Source organism: Pelodiscus sinensis, chromosome 10 (assembly GCF_049634645.1).
Source record: "Pelodiscus sinensis isolate JC-2024 chromosome 10, ASM4963464v1, whole genome shotgun sequence".
NCBI lineage: Eukaryota > Metazoa > Chordata > Testudines > Trionychidae > Pelodiscus > Pelodiscus sinensis.
Window position 1 is genome coordinate 47860593 of NC_134720.1, and position 18818 is coordinate 47879410.

The window sequence follows — 18818 nt, forward strand, 5'->3', positions numbered from 1 at the left end:
GGAGAACTGGGTCTTGGAATTCATTCTGAATCCAGCTTTGCAAAGCGAGGATCTTCTGTTGGTGAAGAAAAGCACCATCAAACTCAAACATGTATTGAGAAAACGCTGCGAGTCTCATCGATTTGTAAGGTTAGAGGACCACCATCTAGTCTGACTTTCTGCATTAACAGTCTGAAGAATTTCACTCAGCAATTCCTGTATCATTTACCCGGCCTCTAGTGGAGCTAGAGCACATCTCGTAGACACACAGGCTCGATTTAAAGACTTCAAGGGATGGAGAATCTGCCACATCCCTTAGTCAGAAGGTTGTTGCAATGGCTTTGCTGTTAAGAATGTGCACTTTATGGTGACTAAGGTGCAAAGGGAGGAGGATGGAGAAGCAGGAAACATGGGGAGCAGAGGCGACTGTAGCTCTGTGACAAAAGGCAGCATGGTCTGGCTAATAAGGCATTAATATGCAAGTTATGAGACTTAAGTTCTGCTCCCACACCTACTGCTGACTTGTGTGGGAAAATCAGTCCCACCTCCCCCTCGTTTGTCTGTCTTGCCTATTGTAAGTTCTTCAGGGCAGGGACTGTCTCTCTCATTCTATGGATGATTCGATACCGAGCACAGCACATTCTTCGGGGGCCTTCTGGGACTATTATCATACATCTCATTAAGAATAATAATTAATAAGCAGAAGGGAGCAGAGCAGAGCCAAGGGCTCTAGTCAGTCACACCCAGCTGCTTGCGTGATTTCTCAAAGCGTACAAAGGAGATAAAAATAGCAAATCTTTTGCTCTCTGGTTTCCCGGACACCCACAGTCATTCTGCCTTTCAACCGAAACCCACAAAGACCAAGTGCAAAGTGTGCATGTCAGAGAGAGCGCCGTGACTCGCGGCTGCATTCCGCATATGAGCGGAGCACCATAGGAGAGCTGCTCTGCACCCAGCAGGCAGATGCATCTCCTTTTGCAGGGGCTGCCCAATTGATGTTATTTTTACATCATGTTTGCACAGATGTAGTCGGATGTACACATTTTAGTAGTATAATAATTCAGCACCCTTTTATTTGATTATCTTATTCAGAGCCGCACTGTCCCCCCAACCCCCCGTCCATTAGGTGTTACCAGGGGAGTCGAAAGCCTCCGTGGGCCCCAGGGCACAGTATGTGTTTGGGGGGGGGAGGGTGCTCCCAGAAGGGCAGGGACTCGGGCAGAATCATAGAACCCCAGAAACATAGAACTGGAAGAGACCTAGAGAGATCATCAGGTCCAGCCCCCTGCCCTTACGGCTGGACCTAGCACCATCCAGGTCATCCCTGATAGATATCTATCTAACCTGCTCTTGAATATCTCCCATGCTGGAGATTCTGCAACCTCCCTGGGCAATTTATTTCAGTCCTTAACCACCCTGACAATTAGAAAGCGTTTCCTAATGTCCACCTCCCTTGCTGCACTTTAAGCCCCTTGCTGCTTGTCCTATCCTCAGAAGTGTCAAAGTCAGACAGGACTCACAGATTTGTCAGACCGCTCTGTTTATTAGCAAAGCTCTGCTAAATTAACCCAGAAAAAGTGAGCCCCATACAAGGTTCAAACCCCTTGATTTATACAGTCAAAAGAAAGCCAAGTTAACAGGATTAAAAGGAGGGGCAAAACTTCACATGATTGAGACTAGTCAAGTATCTTCATTTCAACATCAAGCACACAGCAATCTCCTGTCCATATCTCCCTGGTTATCTCAATTGCTTTCTGCCTAACACATAGGGTACGTCTAGACTACAGGGTTTTGTCGATGGAAGTTTTGTCGACAGATACTGTCGACAAAACTTCTGTCGACATAGAGCGTCTAGACACATTCAGTTCTGTCGACAAAGCAAGCTGCTTTGTCGACAAAACCCTGTAGTCTAGACGCAACCCTACAGGCAATAACACCTTCTGTCGACAGAACTCTGTCGACAGAAGGCGTTATGCCTCGTAAAATGAGGTTTACCAGCGTCGACAAAACTGCTGAGTTCTGTCGACGTTATGTCGACAGAACTCAGTGGTAGTGTAGACGCAGGTATAGTTTTGTCGACAAAAGTCCACTTTTGTCGACAAAACTCAGTAGTCTAGACACACCCTTAATGTTCCTTTTCCTGTTAACTCAGGCCCACCTGGCTAGCACGTTGATCTGCATACCTACAAACAACATTAACATACTTTTCTTCTTCCTCTTAAAAGACAAACAGTATTCCTTCAACTTATTCAATTATTACAGCACAATTCATCTTTCTCTTACAGTATAATTCTTTCTGCTTTCACAGAATTTAAGGAGAACAGTTTTTCTTCCTCCTCCTTGTAACACCCTGTTAGGTACTTAAAAGCTACTGTCATGTGCCCTCTCAGAAGGGGTGGGGCCAGAGCAGCTAGCTCTCCATGCTGCCGGGAGCATAGCGTGCCCTCTGTCCCCAGCCTTCAGAGCTATATGGGGCGCTCCAGCCGTAATTTAAAGGACCTGGGGCTCCAGATGCCACTGCAGCAGCCCCAGGCCCCTTTGAATCGCTGGGCCAAGGGCAATTGTCCCCCCTTATACCCCTGTCAGCAGGCCTGGGTGTTATCTTCATTTTACATGGGGGGGGACTGTGGGCAGTAGAGCGGGGAATTGAATTCAGGGTTTCCTGAACTTTTGCCACAAATCCATCTCCCCCTGAGCATGAAGAATAGGCACCTCAGAGAAATGCTGAAAGGATGTTGCTGGGGGTTTTAAGTGTGGCATATGGGGTATTGTTAGCAGAGTGGGCGACATCGGGGGGGGGGAAAACACTTCCAGAGACAAACTTCCCAATGAATCGTGTGTCTGGTGCCCCTCTGGCGAGAGGCTAGCCCTTCCGTTTCTACCTCAGGTGCTAGAGTCGCTCACAGCTCCTGGGGCATTGTCTGGGACCTCAATGCCCGGCTTTTGGCTGTTAAGCCTGGGTCAGGGCCAGGACTCAGCTGGAATGAGCCCTTCTCATAGCTTAGGGCGAACATTGTGTTGATCATCGTCCTGTTTGTTTAATGCACTTTCTGGGGTGATTCGCACCAGGCCAATTTCAGTTGAATTGCACCAAAAGCAGAAGCCTCAAGGATTCTTCCCAGACAGCTGAAGTGAGACCGGGAAGGTTAAGCTACATTTGCTTGTGCTTATTGGAGTGGTAGGTGGAAAAACTGGAGGGGACAAGCATTGGAGAATGGTGGGAGAAATTATCCTTCATTTTAGGTCACTCACGTAGCCATCAGCAGGGAAGGCTTTCTTTGAAAGGGGACTCAGGAAATAACATTGAAGCAAAGAATGATGGTCTTTCCCTGGGACACCGAGAGCTTTAAATCCTCTATTAATAACTCACATCGTTCTTGCCTTGTCTGGGAGAGGGCCTTGCACACGTGCATGGCTGCATGAAGGATTATCAATAGTTTGAGGTTGAATGAAATATTGTCATCTGATGATGTGGAGGGCAGATGGCAGATTGTTTGTTCGGAAGGTGTGGGCTGCAGGATTGCCATTCTGTTCACTTTTGGGAAGGGGCACGTTTGTGTCTGTCTTCTAGCTTCTGGGCCTTAAGGAAAGGCAACAATAAATAGGGTAAGCATCACCGCGGGGTCTGAGATCCATGGCAGAGAAGCAAAGAGAGGATGAAAGCGTGGAATAGCTGGCATAAGCATACGCATTTGTAGGAGGAGGCGCAAAAATGTTATCCCCATGTGTACACCAGCATGCTGCTTGGACCCGCGTGCATGACATAGTAGTGGTTAAAATATCCCTCATGACGCTAACTGTAGCGCTTCTGGCATGATCCATAGGGTCTATCACTCCCCTCTCCTGTGCATTGGGAGTGACAGCGTGTGCAATTGTGGTTGGATGCTGGAATGTCCTGTGAGGGCTGCGGATGTCCCATCGTCATCCCTGTGGGTCTTAGTTATTCCAAACGTCTGCCGCTCCTAACGCGTCTCCCTGCTGTCAGCAGAAAGGCCTGGCTTGTGGTTGGGTGGGACACGGGGCAACTCGGCGTGGATTCTGTGATCACAGCTGTTGACTCGTTCCCTGTAACTATGACAGAAGACGACACTGTGGTGACAGCAGGTTTTTTTCTGTGCAGCTGGAGCGGAGACTTCGGAGCGGTGTTGTGGTATGGCTGACGGGCCGCTCCGACAGTATTGATGTACGGTGTCCTTGAAGGGGTCTCCCAAGCCAAGTGAGAGGCATGTTGTTAAGCTGCTTGCCGCAACTTAGCCTAACCTTGCTTTTAGTTCGCACAACTTTTTCTGTCATCATTCTTATCAAGTTTGCGCCTTGCAAAGCAGAGAGACACAGACACACACACACTATCTGTGCATGGAATTTTATTTATTAGGGTGTGAGCACCAGGAACCAGCATGGACTCTGGATTTGGGAGGGATAATTTTCCCTGGCCCCCACAAGAGATGGGCTGATCTTGATAATACGCCAGTGCCATGGTGTTACTACAAGAATCCAAGGCTTGTTGCTTTCATTCTGGAGCTCTCAGGCTTCCAGGAAATCCACCATCGCAACTAGTGGTAGTAAATCCATGTCATGCCATTGTGGGGAGGGAGGGATGGTAAGAAGAGATGTGGTGGTAATGCAGAGCATGGCAAAGACATGGGTTGTATTCTTAACGTATTACTGTAGGAGGTGCATGTAGAGGTTGCGTAGTGCGTTCTAAAGGGTTTTACAACTTACACCCAGGCTTGCCAATGGGGGAGAGGAGAGGGGAGCAACTGCCCAGTCTCTGGCAATTCAGAAGGGTCCAGGGCTTCCAACCACTCCTGCTGCTACTGGCACCCAGAGCAGTGGGCCCTTTAAATCACTGCCAGAGTCCCATGCAGTGTGCTCCAGGCAGCACTGAGGACGGGGGGTAACACTGGTGACTGGCGGCTGGCTGCCCTGCCTCTGCCCCTTCCTCCCGAGTCCCTGCCTCATCTGGGAATGCAGCCCTCTCCCCGCCCCCCATTCCGTGCCCAGGAACCTGGCAAGGCTATTGGCTGCCCTGCTTTCACCTCTCGGGGCTAAGGGAGTAAGGTCATATCTTTTATTGGACCCACTTCTGTGGGTGAGAGAGAACCACTATCAAGCTACACAGAGCTCTTCTTTGGGCCCTTGTAAACTGGTCTCTCCCACCAACAGAAATTAGCCCCATAAAAGATAGCACCTCTCCCTTGTCTCTCAAATATCCTGGGACTGACGTGGCTACAACAGCACTGCATAAAATCTTTGAGGCTGTAATTTTCAAGGTGTGGTCCCCGTTGAATGCTGTTGGAGAGAAAGAGTACAATCCACGCAGGTGGGTATTTTAGTACAAAGGAGAGGGTGGGGGATTCACTTTTGTCATTCTGTTCCTCCCCCCTTCCCCACCCTGAACAGCTCAAGTGGTTCCCCAGTGTGGGGCAAAATCTGAAAAGAGTCTCTAGATCAGACACGTACCTTTGGCTGGCCTCATGAAAATCCATTTTGTATTAGTGAAAAAGATTTAAAATAAAAAAAACATGCTTTGCTCATGGCACTTCATATTTTCATACATAGTAATGGCCGTGTTCACCCACCCCGTCCCCCGCCATTAACAATTTCCCAACTTTCTGTTCTGTGTATGTTAAAAAGTGGAGTGGGTTTTCTCACTTAATGTATAAGGGCATGTGGAATCCATTCAGTGAGGGCGGGGATGGAATGAGGCAGATGAGTGAAGGAACCCTGCTTTTCATTCTATATACGATTACATCCACACACGAAAGCAAAACACATTAAAAGAACATTAAGGTTACAGAGTCAACTCTAAAAACTTAGTAAATGTCAGATATAAGGTTGCCCGGGCAACTTTAATTTGGCCTCCTGGTACACATGCATTATGATCCAGTTATATCATTGCATGCTATTTTTTTTACACAACCCATTCAGTCAAGTTACCCATTCTTCCTTTTTATCCTCCACATTCAAGATCTGGTCTCAGGCTTTTGGTAGCGGTGGGAAAGAAGGGCTTGGGGGTGCTGAAGCCCCCTGCCATCCAGGTTGCCAGTCCCAGTCACTGACCCTCACTTGGGGTTCTGGCTGGGTCCCCTTTTCAGGGCTCCATTCCTGGCCTCTGCAATGACCTTGCAATGACCTCTAGCTTTGGCCCCAGTCTGGAACAGTGAGGGGCATGGATGGGGTAAGTGTGGGGGTGGGAACCACCACTCAGAACCCCCACCCTAAAAATTGTTCCAATGCCACTGAGCATTATTCACTATGTGCCTGAAATCCTGCTCTGAAAACAGACTTATCAATTTCCTCCTAGGTGTTCCTATGCTGCTCTCATCATTGTACCCGAGGGCCTCCTAAACACCAGTGTCTGTGAGTGTCCCAACACCCCATGAGAAGAGGGGCTGCTATTATCCCAGTTTTGTACCTGGGGAGCAGTGACAAAAACACGAAGGCCAAAATTGTCCATCAGTTTGGGTTGCCTAACCTCACAACTGAGGCCTGATTCTTGTTGTCCAAGTACTTGGCGTTTTTGGGTATCGCTTTGTATGCGCCAAGCAGAGCTCCAGCTGCTTCAGTTGCCGTTGTGAGCGCTCTGCACTGCTACAAACCTGGCCCCAGGGGTCTCGTGTTGGGTACCCGCAGAATGAGGAACATGCACTTAGTGGTTGCCTGTGAAAAGTCTAATGTAGGCAACTCTAGCATTTAAGGGACAGTTTAAAGGGCCTTTCCAAGCCCCCTTTTGTCTTCCTGTAATCCCTTGCCTCGTTCACTACCCACCTTTCAGCTTCCACAACAAATGAGGCAAGGATCCTGTAAACAAACAGCCTCCTTACCACACAGCCTTGCTTGACTCCCAGAGCACTGTCCAGGGTGTTGAAGTGAAGGGGGGCATTGCTGTGGAACACATAATTAAAACTGTATCAAATGCATATGCAAAGTGGGCCAAATGTGGCCTCATTTTCTTTGGGACTGCAGAAGGCACATCCCTGCTAACCAGGCAACCCGCTGTTCCATTTTGAGGCCCTGCTCCAAAGCACCGAGGCCACATGACAAAACAGTTGTAAGAATATCACCAACAGGGACAAAACCGTGGGGGGAGGGCGGGGTTCTTTCCCCAAACCCTCTTCTGAGGGAAGGCTGAAGAGATTTTTCTAGAACTTCCCCCCCAAAAATTCAGTGTGGCGTGAACCATTTCAACAGAGTTGCCGACGCCGGCGGGGGGAACGAAAGAGGCCATGGCAGCAGCAGCGGTGGCTGGAACTCCAGCCCTTTAATTTACCCCAGGAGCCTCAAATGGCACAGACCGGGTGGCTCTCCAAGCCGGCTGGGGGAGGCGTGGCACAGTCTGGGCAGTGCTGAGATCTGGCTGCCCTAGCTCTGCCCTTTCCAGAAGTCCCAGAGCCAAGACACCCTCCCCCCTCGCCCCCACCCCACACACAGACCTTGTGCAGGACCCAGTGAAGCCAGCCGCTAGCCTTGCATTTCAATACAAAGGGATACACTTTGGGAAAGGGAGGAGGCACCAAAAAAAAGCTTTTTATGACGAGCAATGCCAAGCAACCTTAACGGTACTAGGAACCTGGCCTGTACCATTGAAAGGACTCCCTGAGTGGTGATTGTGCAGTGCCTAGCAGCGTAGGACCCTAATCTCCATTCTGGCCTTTGGATCTGCCCTAACACAAGTAATACATGGCAAGTGTGTATGGAAAGAGGTAAAGTATTTACCTGCTGGCAGTGACAAGAAGCTGTTTCTTGACCAGGCCATCAGAGGCCAGTGAATGAATCATCTGCGGGCAAATGTTATTTCTCTGAACTGGGGCTGTTAGCGCCATCTGCCAAGCATCCCATTCGGCCTGCCTGGGCTGTTTATACCGCAGCCAGCTGTGCACGGCAAAAGCAGCTCTGCAGCCCTCGATGCATTTGCCTTGGCCCCCACTTCTTGTGTCTACTGGTTACCTTATCAGAACAGCTCAGCTAATAATTTCCAAGCATTTGTTGCACCCCCCTCTCTTTTCCTGTTTAAATTAGATGCCATCCCAGCAAACCTTCAATTCATGGCTCCAGTGCACTTACAGACTGGCCCTTGGCAAATTGGAGCAAGTTCGCAAAGATGCTTGCGGTAGGTGGGCAAAGCAGCTATCAAAAAGAAAAGCTTCCACCCCCCACAATCTCCCATTTCACATCATGTGTCACTATGTACCTTTTCTCAGCTAACTGGGTACCTGACTTATGTTTAAATTGTCTCTCTCCTTTAGAGCTGCAACATTTGGAGTTTGCCTCGGTGGGGAAAAATGTGGCTGTCATGAGACCTGTGGGAGACACGAGTCACTCGATAAAATTGGGTTGCTCGCACGCTGTCTGAGACGGGTGGTATTGCTAGTCTACTGGCAGGTGTTGTCAGGAAACCTCTGTCAGCAGGCACGGCCAACGAGGAATCCTCAGGACAGCTGCCAAAGACTGGCCGGCAAATAAATCAATTTCCTAGTTGCTACAAGAAATAATGACTCCCTTGCCTCCCCAAGTCATCATGGCAACTAGGACTGTCCCTCTGACTTACTGAATGGCCATACTTGGCTACTGGAACGACTCTTGACTACTGGAATAACTCTGCCATTATTTGTGCTCTGTTGACTTGCTATTTCCATCTCCCTTGTCACGTCTTCATTGTAGCCATGTAGAAGACTTCCGGGAGCCTCTACTCAATGCCAGAAACTTACGTCCCATCCACACCATACCTAGACTTCCCGTGCTCCACACTGTTCAATCCACTGAAGATTGGTCACACCATTTTCCTGACCCCCTTCCTCCCCCCCCATTAGCATCTGTAGCTATGTTTCTCTTACAAAGCATGAAATAACCTGGCCACTGTTGATTTTTGCCAACCATTTAGCACAGATCGTGGCTGTTAATTTAAATAGATGACAGACATTTGAACTAAGCTATATATAAATCTTCTGGCTGTCTCTTTGGGTTTCACTTTCTGCTGTTTACGCATTACAAAAGTAATCACAATTTATTGATTTTTTTTTTTTTTTTTGAAGCCCTGAAGATTTTGGTTGGGACTCGCCTCTCTTTTCCTGCGTGTCAATGGCAGATGGTTCTACTGTTCCGCGAGTATCACCTTTCAGAGCTACTGCGAGTGAGACACAGATGTTGTTAGGTCTCAGGTAAAGCCATCAAAGGTGGATGGTCAATCAAGTTTGACATCATCTTCCACTGAAATCAACCTGAAGGCAAATGGCTTGGTTTTGATTAGCAGCCTGTGGGATTGTGCCTAACCTATATTGGAGCTGCTGCTGCTACTTTACCTGAATGGCAGAAATCACAGATGGTAATTATAACGATAAGTGCTTACAGATTTCCTAACAACAAAGATAATTTGTTTGCTCCATGGCTTGTTAGAAGGGGAATTTTGCTCTGGTGACTGGGTGGCTTGTGAATCAGCATTTGGCCTTTCACCTCTCTGTCCCCAGCTTGACTGCAGCCCCAAACGCCGTGATTAGACGCTGATCCGACAAGAAGGGTCTTGTGAAAGCTTTAGGTCTACTGTTCTCTGCTCCCCCCTTCTAGCCTTTTTCTGTGGGTGACGTGGAGCCGAAGGCAATTATGGAAATGCTGCAGAAGTCCTGGCGTTTTTGGAAGAGCAGAGCTCCGCATAGAAGGAGACTTTGGGTCGTCCACTTAGAATTTTTACGAGGCAGGAGTTGGCTGGAAGAGCTATGTCAGTGGTGGGTGTGAAGAGGTCTGAGGCCTGACAAAAGTTGATTTACGGATTGGTTTTGTCAAGAGATGCCATTTTGCATGGGGTGGAGAGTAAGACTGGAAGGGCTACCCCCATAAAAGCACAGTCATGCCGGGATAAATAGCATCCCCGCCAGGAGTGCGTTGATGCGGCCATATCCTGGTGCAGTGGAACCGACAAAGTGTTCTTCATGCAGGCCAGGGCTTAGAGGATAAACCCTTTGACAGTAGCAGGCCTTCCTCTCTCCTTTGTTTCCATGTAGAGCTGAGCACATGGCCCGCTCTTAATAAAAAATGGGTTAATCATGTTTATGGAGCTTGGAAAGCATCCAGCATAGAGGAGCCTATTGTTCATTGGACTTGAGCAGAGATCATTTCTGGTCTGGAGCTAGTGGACTTGTGTGTGTGTTTCGGATATGGTGCCGGTCACACCTGCCTGTCTTGCCAGGGGAGCAGGGCATTGCTGGCCTCTGGGGACATGTCCTCCCAAGCCAGGGCTGTGGTGTGCAGCTCAGGTGGATGTACCTGCACTCAATGCTTGCTAAAAATAGCACAGAGAGCTGCAGGTGCTGGAACAACCTTTAGAGAGGGGGGAAGAGGTTCTGAAAGCCTCAGAGCTAACCTGTAAATCCTGGATAGGATGGAAACCTGTTTTTGGTTGGGGTGATGGGGTGTTGCTGCAACCCCAGCACCCTGAAATCCAGCACCCAGGTGAGGGCATGGTCGTGAGGTTGCCCAAGCGAATACCTACCCAGGAGGCTCAGGTGAGCTTTGGGGTAGTCTTAGGTTGAAGGCTGTGCCACCGGGTCCTTGCTCTGTTGTGAGTGAGTTCACTAGAGTACAGCTAGCGCGGCTCTGTCTGCCCGAGATGTCCATCATGCCCCCGGTGGCAAGGCAGCTGTACCCTGTGGCCGCATGTGAGCACAGCACCTCATCGCCTCAAGGGAAAAGTGCTCTGGGAAATGCCAGAGGCTGGCTGTGTGGCCCCAGGAAGGTGGAGGCATTTTCAGCACACAGTCCCCAAGCAGCCAGAGCTTTGAAAATGCCACGGCTGTGGCCGATCCCAAGATCCCAAGTGCTCGTCATCCTTAATGCATCCGGCGTGAAACTCCCAAAGAGCAGCTTGCTCAGGATCACACGGGAACGCTCTGGCAGAGCCTCGGAGACGGGGGAGACCTGAAAGCCCCGGAGATCAGTCTGCAGAGAGAATGAATGAAATTACCAGTCGGGCCTTCTCCAGGCCTGATTTCTGTGGGCAAAGCCCAGCTTTTCCTCGGTCCTTACTCACACACAAACGAGTGAAGGCCGGGAGAGTCTGGGCATGAAGGCGGGGCCCTGTGTACTGTAGATCCCTGCTGCGGATTAATGGCTTGTAAAACACAGTGCTAGCTACCCCAGTCTCCTTCCTGCTCCACTGCTAAACCACCCACCCAACTTTCTTCCTGCCTGCTTTGCCGTCTCCCCGAGCTGGCAGGGTGGCTCGGTGTCTGTCACTCCTGAAGTCTGGGCCTCTTTTCCCTTTGCTCAGGCTGTGAATTCTGGGAAGGCAGCTTCTCTCTCTGACTGACGGCAACCCAGTGCTTGAATCGTTAGCGACAGAGGAGAAAAGGCCTGTCATAAACAGGCTGCTATTGATCTCAGACAACTGGAGACTTTTCCCTGTCAGCTGTGCTTGCTCTCCTGCTCTGGATATAGGCTTACCTGTAAATTAGAACAGCTGGAGGCAGGCTGTTTGCTGTGCCCAGCTGCTTGGGGAATGTATCCTGTCTTACCGTCTCAGGCTAGAGATCCTGCCGTATCTGCATGGGCCCTGGCTTGGCTTATGTTCTAAGGGCAGCGCTTTGTCCATTGTATGATCCCAGAGATAACGGCCGTGATGTTCTGGACCTTGTTTTTTAAACTCAAGGACACAGTTTTTTGGGTGCCTGCTTTCATTCCCAGCTGCTGCTCCCGACTGCCAAGTGATCTCCACTCACAAAGGAACTGCCTCTCTCCAGCCGGCATTGTGCAGGAGGGCTCCTGGTAAATGAGCTAATGAGATAAATGCACGCAACAGCTCATCCTGTTACTATCTCCCTGCCCAAAATATGAGAATCCTCCCAATTGACCGTTTCCTGTTACAGCCTCATCATTAACAGGCGAATGGGCCGTACCGGTGAGAGCGTGTGTGTGTGTGTGTGTGTGTGTGCACCAGTGTGTGAGATAATTATATAGCACGTAAGTCTGAAATGTATCCGTATTTCCCTCCTCCTAAGCCAGTTTTGGTTATAGGAATTCATGAGCACACAACATACTGAGACGTCCCAGCAGGTGATTTTGCTCTTGCTGGTCTTGGTTGCTTTAGCGATTCATAAGTGGGTGGAATCTCCATCCCTGGAGGTTTTTAAGTCCTGGCTTGACAAAGCCCTGGCTGGGTTGATTTAGTTGGGGTTGGTCCTGCTTTGGGCAGGGGGCTGGACACGATGACCTCCTGAGGTCTCTTCCCACCCCAGGATTAGATGGTTTTAGGTTGTGACTGTACCGAGAGATATGAGGGTGTAGAAGTACCAGCATGTAGAGGTGCATCTTTATTGCCTGTTGGTAGCCTGTAGTTCTGGAAGAGTAGGAGTATAGTCAGCAGATCTGGAGAACTGGTGATTTTTCAGGCTGACAGTTGCAACAACACTCGTGTCCGTCCAGGGAGTGGCCGTGATATGATCAGTATTTGCCAGTTCCATAGTGACAGCAGGCTTCCTGGACCTACTGTCCTGTCTCTCTGCACTGAAGAAGCCCTGGTCAGCAGCGGTTTATTTGCCATGACAATACTTTTACTATTCACTTGCCTCTCAGAGGGTATGTCTAGACTCTGTCTGGTGACAGAGGCATGTAGATTAGGCTACCCGGCATAAGAAAATGAAGCAGCGATTTAAATAATTGCCGCTTCATTTAAATTTAAATGGCTGCCGCGCTGAGCCGATCAGCTGTTTGTTGGCTCAGCGCGCTGGTCTGGACACTCCGCGGTCGACATCAAAAGCATTTATCGATCTCCTAGTATGCCTCCTGGGATGAGGTTTACCTGGGAGGTTGACAAATGCCTTTGATGTCGACCACGGAGCAGCCACACTATCACGCTGAGCTGACAAACAGCTGATCGGCTCAGCGTGGCAGCCATTTAAATTTAAACGAAGCAGCGATTATTTAAATCGCTGCTTCATTTGGGTATGTCTAGTAAACTAATCGACATGGCTCTGTCGCCAGAGGCATGTAGTCTAGACGTACCCTCAGTTTCTGCCTGGGATTCACTCTTACATGGTCCAGCTGTTCCGGGGGGACAGGATTGAGCAAAGATGTTGGCTCATCTGCAGTTGGGACATGGTGCCCTGCGACATTGACTTTGTCTAGTGAGTCCACTGTGTTTGGGGCTGTTCTGTCCCTGGGTTGCTGGCTTTGGTGCCTACATACACAGCTGTGCCGGTGAGCCCATTGCTGGTGAACACATGACTCCAAATGCCCCTGCGATTGTGGGGGGAGAGCTCAGGCAGAAGGAGTGTGGCTGGGGTTTCGTCTCCCCCAGCCCTACATTCACCCGCCCCACCCTTGATCAGCTGCTTGGATAGGGGCAGCTCCACAGACTTAATGCAGCTGCACTCCTTCCCACCAGCTAATGACCTGGCTCTCGACGTGTGAGTCCAAGGCATTTTACTTCATTTCAGCTTCAGAGGCAAGCCTAAAGGGCCTTCAGGACCCCTCAAATCTGTCATCACCGCCCACAGCAGAAGCTCATCTTTCAAATGGAGAGCGTGCCCAGTTTGTGGCAGCTTTGGAGGGGTACAGCCAGGCGTCTGAGATTTCGTATGCGTGCAACTGGGATACAGGCACCAGGAGAGCTAGTAATTTCCTGCTGTGATAAGCATGGCAAACAGCAACACAAAGGGACATTTTCTTGGTGTAGACATGCTGTTTGCCCGGCTTTATCTTTGATTGAAAATTATTATTCTTCGTGTTCGGATTGGCTTCTCCCTCTGGGACTGAGTCACTCTGGTCAGATCAGTGACTCAGAGCCGGGTCTGGCAAGCTGCCTCTCCTCTTCTCTGTTATGAATGGTAATACAATAAACTCGAGCGCTGCTCTCAAAGGAGAAGCGGCCCGGATAAAAACTGCCACCCCATCGAGACCAGTTTAAACAGTACCGATGGTGGAATAATGACGCCACGTTCGCCGGGGAGGTAATGGGATGGATTAATTATTGAACAGGAGCAGGGCTGGAGAGAACAAACCTACCTCGTCTGAAAATCTCCCATCCTTCCTCTTTCAATCCAGTGAGAAAGGTGAATTTCTTTCTATAGTTAGACCTGGGGATGTGATGCAGTGAATCCTGCCCAGAGCTAGTGTGATTTTAAAACCTCCCATGGGGGCTATAATCTAGTTCTATACCCTCTCACAGGAGGCCCTCCCAGAGGTGACAGCGGGTTCACCCTGGTGCACCACTCCTGCAAGAGCTGGGTGAGCTGCAGCAAAAGCCAGCAGGGAGCTATTGAAAGAGCTGGCAGGGACCCGGGTTGCAATAGGACAGCACCTGTAGGAAATCTTAAGTTACTTTCACTGCTGGGTCCTACTCACATCTTTCTCCTCTGCACAAGAGTTCAGCATCCAACAATGCAAAGGCATGAGCATGAAGTCCAGGCTGTGTTGTACAAAGAGATCTCAGGCCTGGGAAACTACTTGCTGGAACTTCTTTTACATTGGATGAGCATCCATCAAAAAGTCTGATGCAGAGGGCTCAAGGTGGGTCTCAGATGCGGGGGTGGGTAATGCTTGTAAAAGAGTTGCTTTTGCACGACATGCATCTGACGAAGTGGGTCTCTGCCCACGAAAGCTTATGCTCCAATAAATCTGTTAGTCTATTAGGTGTCACAGGACTCCTCGTTGCTTTTGCAGATTCAGACTAACATGGCGACCCCTCTGATACTTTTGCACGTGTGTATCTGGATGGCACACACGATAATAGCCACACACACGAGGGTGCACGAGATCCCGAGGAAGAGCTCCAGGGCGTGCTGGGACATTTTGAGACCCAGCAGGACTCTGGAAATGGGTTCATTGTCTTCTCATGACAAGAAAGTGATTGTGACTGTCTCTCTGTCAATGCACAGATCAGTGCTGGGACCCACAGTGACATCGGAAAAGCATTGTATGTTGCAGGAACCGGGAGAAGGCCTCCCTTTCTATCTCTTGTGTTGCGCTATGTCCTTGGGCTTCATCCTACCACAGAATTGTCTAGGAAGGCAGTTTTTATTGAAGCCTTCTCCAAAGAGAGCAGAATTTCACAGGAGCTCTGGGGTGCCGTTCCCAGAGTCATTACAGAATAAAACACAAGACAAATGAGTTACTTCTCTGGCTTGGAAGAAGTTGGGTTGCTTGTCCTGTGGGAAAGGTGGTGGTTATATGCACCCGTTTCCATCAAACCTTGGCAGAAGCTCAAACTATGATCCCCCGTCTGCCTTGCTCCTGGCTCTTAAAGACAGACTGGCTCAGACCCATGCGAACCCTGTCACTTGGTGGCCTTACACAATCTCATGGCTTCAGTTACCATCCCTGTACTAACTATGTCCCACATCCGCCTCTCCCCATCCATTCCATCCCTGGCTCTGACCTCTCCAAAAGGACGTTGTGCTGCCCACTCAAGCTGAAGAGGGTGACAATGGAATTCCTTTTCTTTCTCATTATTGGTAATTCCATCGGCCTTCCTTTCCCAGGCTTGCAAACTTGGTCTCGTTGACTTCCTTCTCTCCCTCCCCTCCCACGTATGAAAGCCATGACTAAATCCTGCAAACGCGGCGAGGAGTCCTGTGGCACCTTATAGACTAACTGAAGTGTTGGAGCATAAGCTTTCGTGGGCAAAGACCCAGACATGCATCTGATGAAGTGGGTCTTTGCCCACGAAAGCTTATGCTCCAACACTTCAGTTAGTCTATAAGGTGCCACAGGACTCCTCGCCGCTTTTTCAGACTAACACGGCTACCCCTCTGATACATGACTAAATCCTGTCACTTCTTTCTTGCCCTCCAGAATTCATGTCCCTGTTATTAAAATCCTGGCCCATCCCCTTGTCCTCTCTCCACTCAACAGCATTCTCCTTCTGCCTGGACTTCCAGGTTCTTCGATTAGACCTCTCAAGTCTAGCATGTCATAGAGCATCTTCTTCCCCCATTGCTCAGAACATGTTACCCTTCCCAGTGAGAGTCCCTGACTCAGTCAGCTCTGAGTCAGGCCTTCTAGGGAACAGCTCAGGTGCAGTGGACTGGACCACAGGCCAGCGACAGAAGATGCAAACTGTCAGACTAAAGTTTGCTCCCTACACGTGCCAGCTGAGGTACCACTCAACACAGAAGGACTATTTAGGTGGACTTAAAATAGGTCCGGGGGCAGAATGGCCAAGTTCTGTTTGGCCGTTCCTTGCAAAGTGGATGCAATGCTTGGTTCTTTACTTCTGGGATCCTCTCTCCTTTGCCTTCCTAGTGGTGGTGTCCTTCATAACGGTCAATCCAAGCGCCAGTCATAGCGATGAAGGGCAGAGAGAACCTGGATATCACAGGCCACCACCACCCTCCTCCCCTGCACGCTAAACCCTACAACTGAAATTAGACCAAAGCCCTCAGGAGACAAAACTCTACATGCCACAGGCAGGGGATAAGAGGGAATGAGATGCAGCAATGCCCAAGGTCCTTGCAAAGGCAGGAAATTAAGTGAGATGTACCTAGATTGGGGTGGGCAATAATTTTCAATGGGGAGGGGCATTCCAAGAATTGGTAAGTGGTCGGGGGCTGCATGTTATGATATCAATGGAGGGGTGCCGGGGTCTGGGATAGAGTTTGGGTAAGGGGTTGGGGTACAGGAAGAGGTGTGGGTTCTGGGAGGGAGTTTGAGTTCAGGAGAGGGTTCTGCCCTAGGACGGGGGTTCAGGAGGAGGTGCAGGGTCTGGGAGTGGGTTTGATTGAAAGAGATGATTCTGCCCTGGGGGAGGGGTGCAGGGTCTACGAGTGAGTTTGGATGCAGGGTTGTGACCTAGGGTGAGGGACTAGGGTGCGGGAGGAGGATGGTGGGGGTCGCTCCCAGCCAGCAGACCCTTAGGCAGGCTCCCTGGCTGCCACAGCCCCACATGCATTCAAAGCAGCCAGCTGCTGGGCCAGTGTATGTGTCTCTGTTCAGTGCACCCTTTGGGGAGCAGGGGGCATCAGATTTCTGCATGTTGCACATGTGGGCAAGCACTGCCTTTGCAGCTCCCATTGGCCAGTTTCTTGCCAATGGGAGCTGCGAGAATGGTGCTGGGGATAGAGGTGGGGCACGGAGACTCCCCTCCCACTCCACGGAGCACGTGCCATGCAGACACACACATGCTAGTCCCAGCAGCTGGCTGCTTTGAGTGGCCTGTGGGGCTGTGGCAAGCAGGGAGCCTGCCTGAAGGTCCCACTGCAAAGCCAGGTGCAAATGTTTGGCAGGCCAGATTCAGCCCTCAGGCTGTCTTTTGCCCACACGTGACCTAGATGTAACTCTCAAGAGACCCACACCCTAGTCCCTTTCATGTGCCAGCAGATAAAACGCCCTCAAAGCTGCTGCCAGTTTGACTGGGGGGAAACTCCTTTCCAACCTCTACATATAATGATCAATTTTAGATCATGTGAGCAAGAACCTGTCAGCCAGCCAAACCCCTGAGAGACAGGATGCTCAGTCAGAGATCTGTCCGGCTCTGAATAGTGGTATCCCATCTCCATCTGCGGCCATCACTGAAGCTCTGAGAAAGGAAACAAGACCCAAACCAACCAAAAAACTCCACATTGAGATCAGAACATATTGGGAAGGAAACATCCCTTCCTGGACTGTAGGGCTACGTCTACACTGGCATGATTTTCTGGAAATGCTTTTAACGGAAAAGTTTTCCGTTAAAAGCATTTTCGGGAAAGCGCATCTAGATTGGCAGGACGCTTTTCTGGAAAAGCACTTTTTGCGGAAAAGCATCCGTGGCCAATCTAGACGCGCTTTTCCGCAAAAAAGCCCCGATCGCCATTTTCGCGATCGGGGCTTTTTTGCGGAAAACAGAACTATGCTGTCTACACTGGCCCTTTCAGGCAAAAGTCTTTCGGAAACAGACTTTTGCCCGAACAGAAGCAGCATAGTTTTTCTGGAAAAGCACTGATAATTTTATATTAGATCATCAGTGCTTTTCCGGAAATTCAAGCGGCCAGTGTAGACAGCTGGCAAGTTTTTCCGGAAAATCAGATTATTTTCTGGAAAAACTTGCCGGTGTAGACACAGCCTAGGTGTCTGGCTGAAGCCCTGAAGCATGAGCCAGAAGAGACCCTCTTGTCTACGGAGTCCTGTCCCCTTCCCATCACAAGCAATGCTGTCCTACAATCTCACCGTGACCTTCATCCTGCTTTCTCTTAAACCAAATTAAACCATTTGCCCTCACAATCAATGTTCCCTCTAAGTTTTTCCACCCATGTGTGGAACACATTTTGTTATATACACCGAGGCATGTGCAGATGTGCACCGCCAGTAGGAACACATGCTGCCGGCTGTGGACACTCTGCTAATCAACTGGGCAGCATTTGAGTCTCTCCTGCCCTAGCGCTCAGCTTACAGGGAACACTGCTGAGAAACTGCCCCCAAACCTCTCTCCTCTGATGGTTCGAAACCTACTTCTAATTTCCAGCCTGAATTTGTTCCTGGGCCATTTGTTTTCATGCCGGTATTGCCCTTTCACTTAAATAGCTTTTCACCCTCCTAGGTGCTTGCCCTCTGGGAGGTGCTTATGGAGAGCACTCAGAGCCTTCCTTCAATAGATGGAGGGGCAGATCCTATAGAGCTGGGCACATTACAGTGTGTGGTAGACAGAAGCTTGTTCTCACTCCGCTTAGCTCTGAGCAATGCATGTGAAAGGTGAATATCTGTCTTAGCCCCGGGGATGAGATTACCCAGGGCTCAGCATCCGCAACCAGGAGCCGAGTTTTGTGCAGACTAGGCACCAAAACAGGGACAAGCATTGCCCTTCCTCCCCCACCTCCTGCCCCCCAATAAGTGCTCTGGATTCAGCAACTTAGCCACTTAGTTGTGAGTTCCAGCCT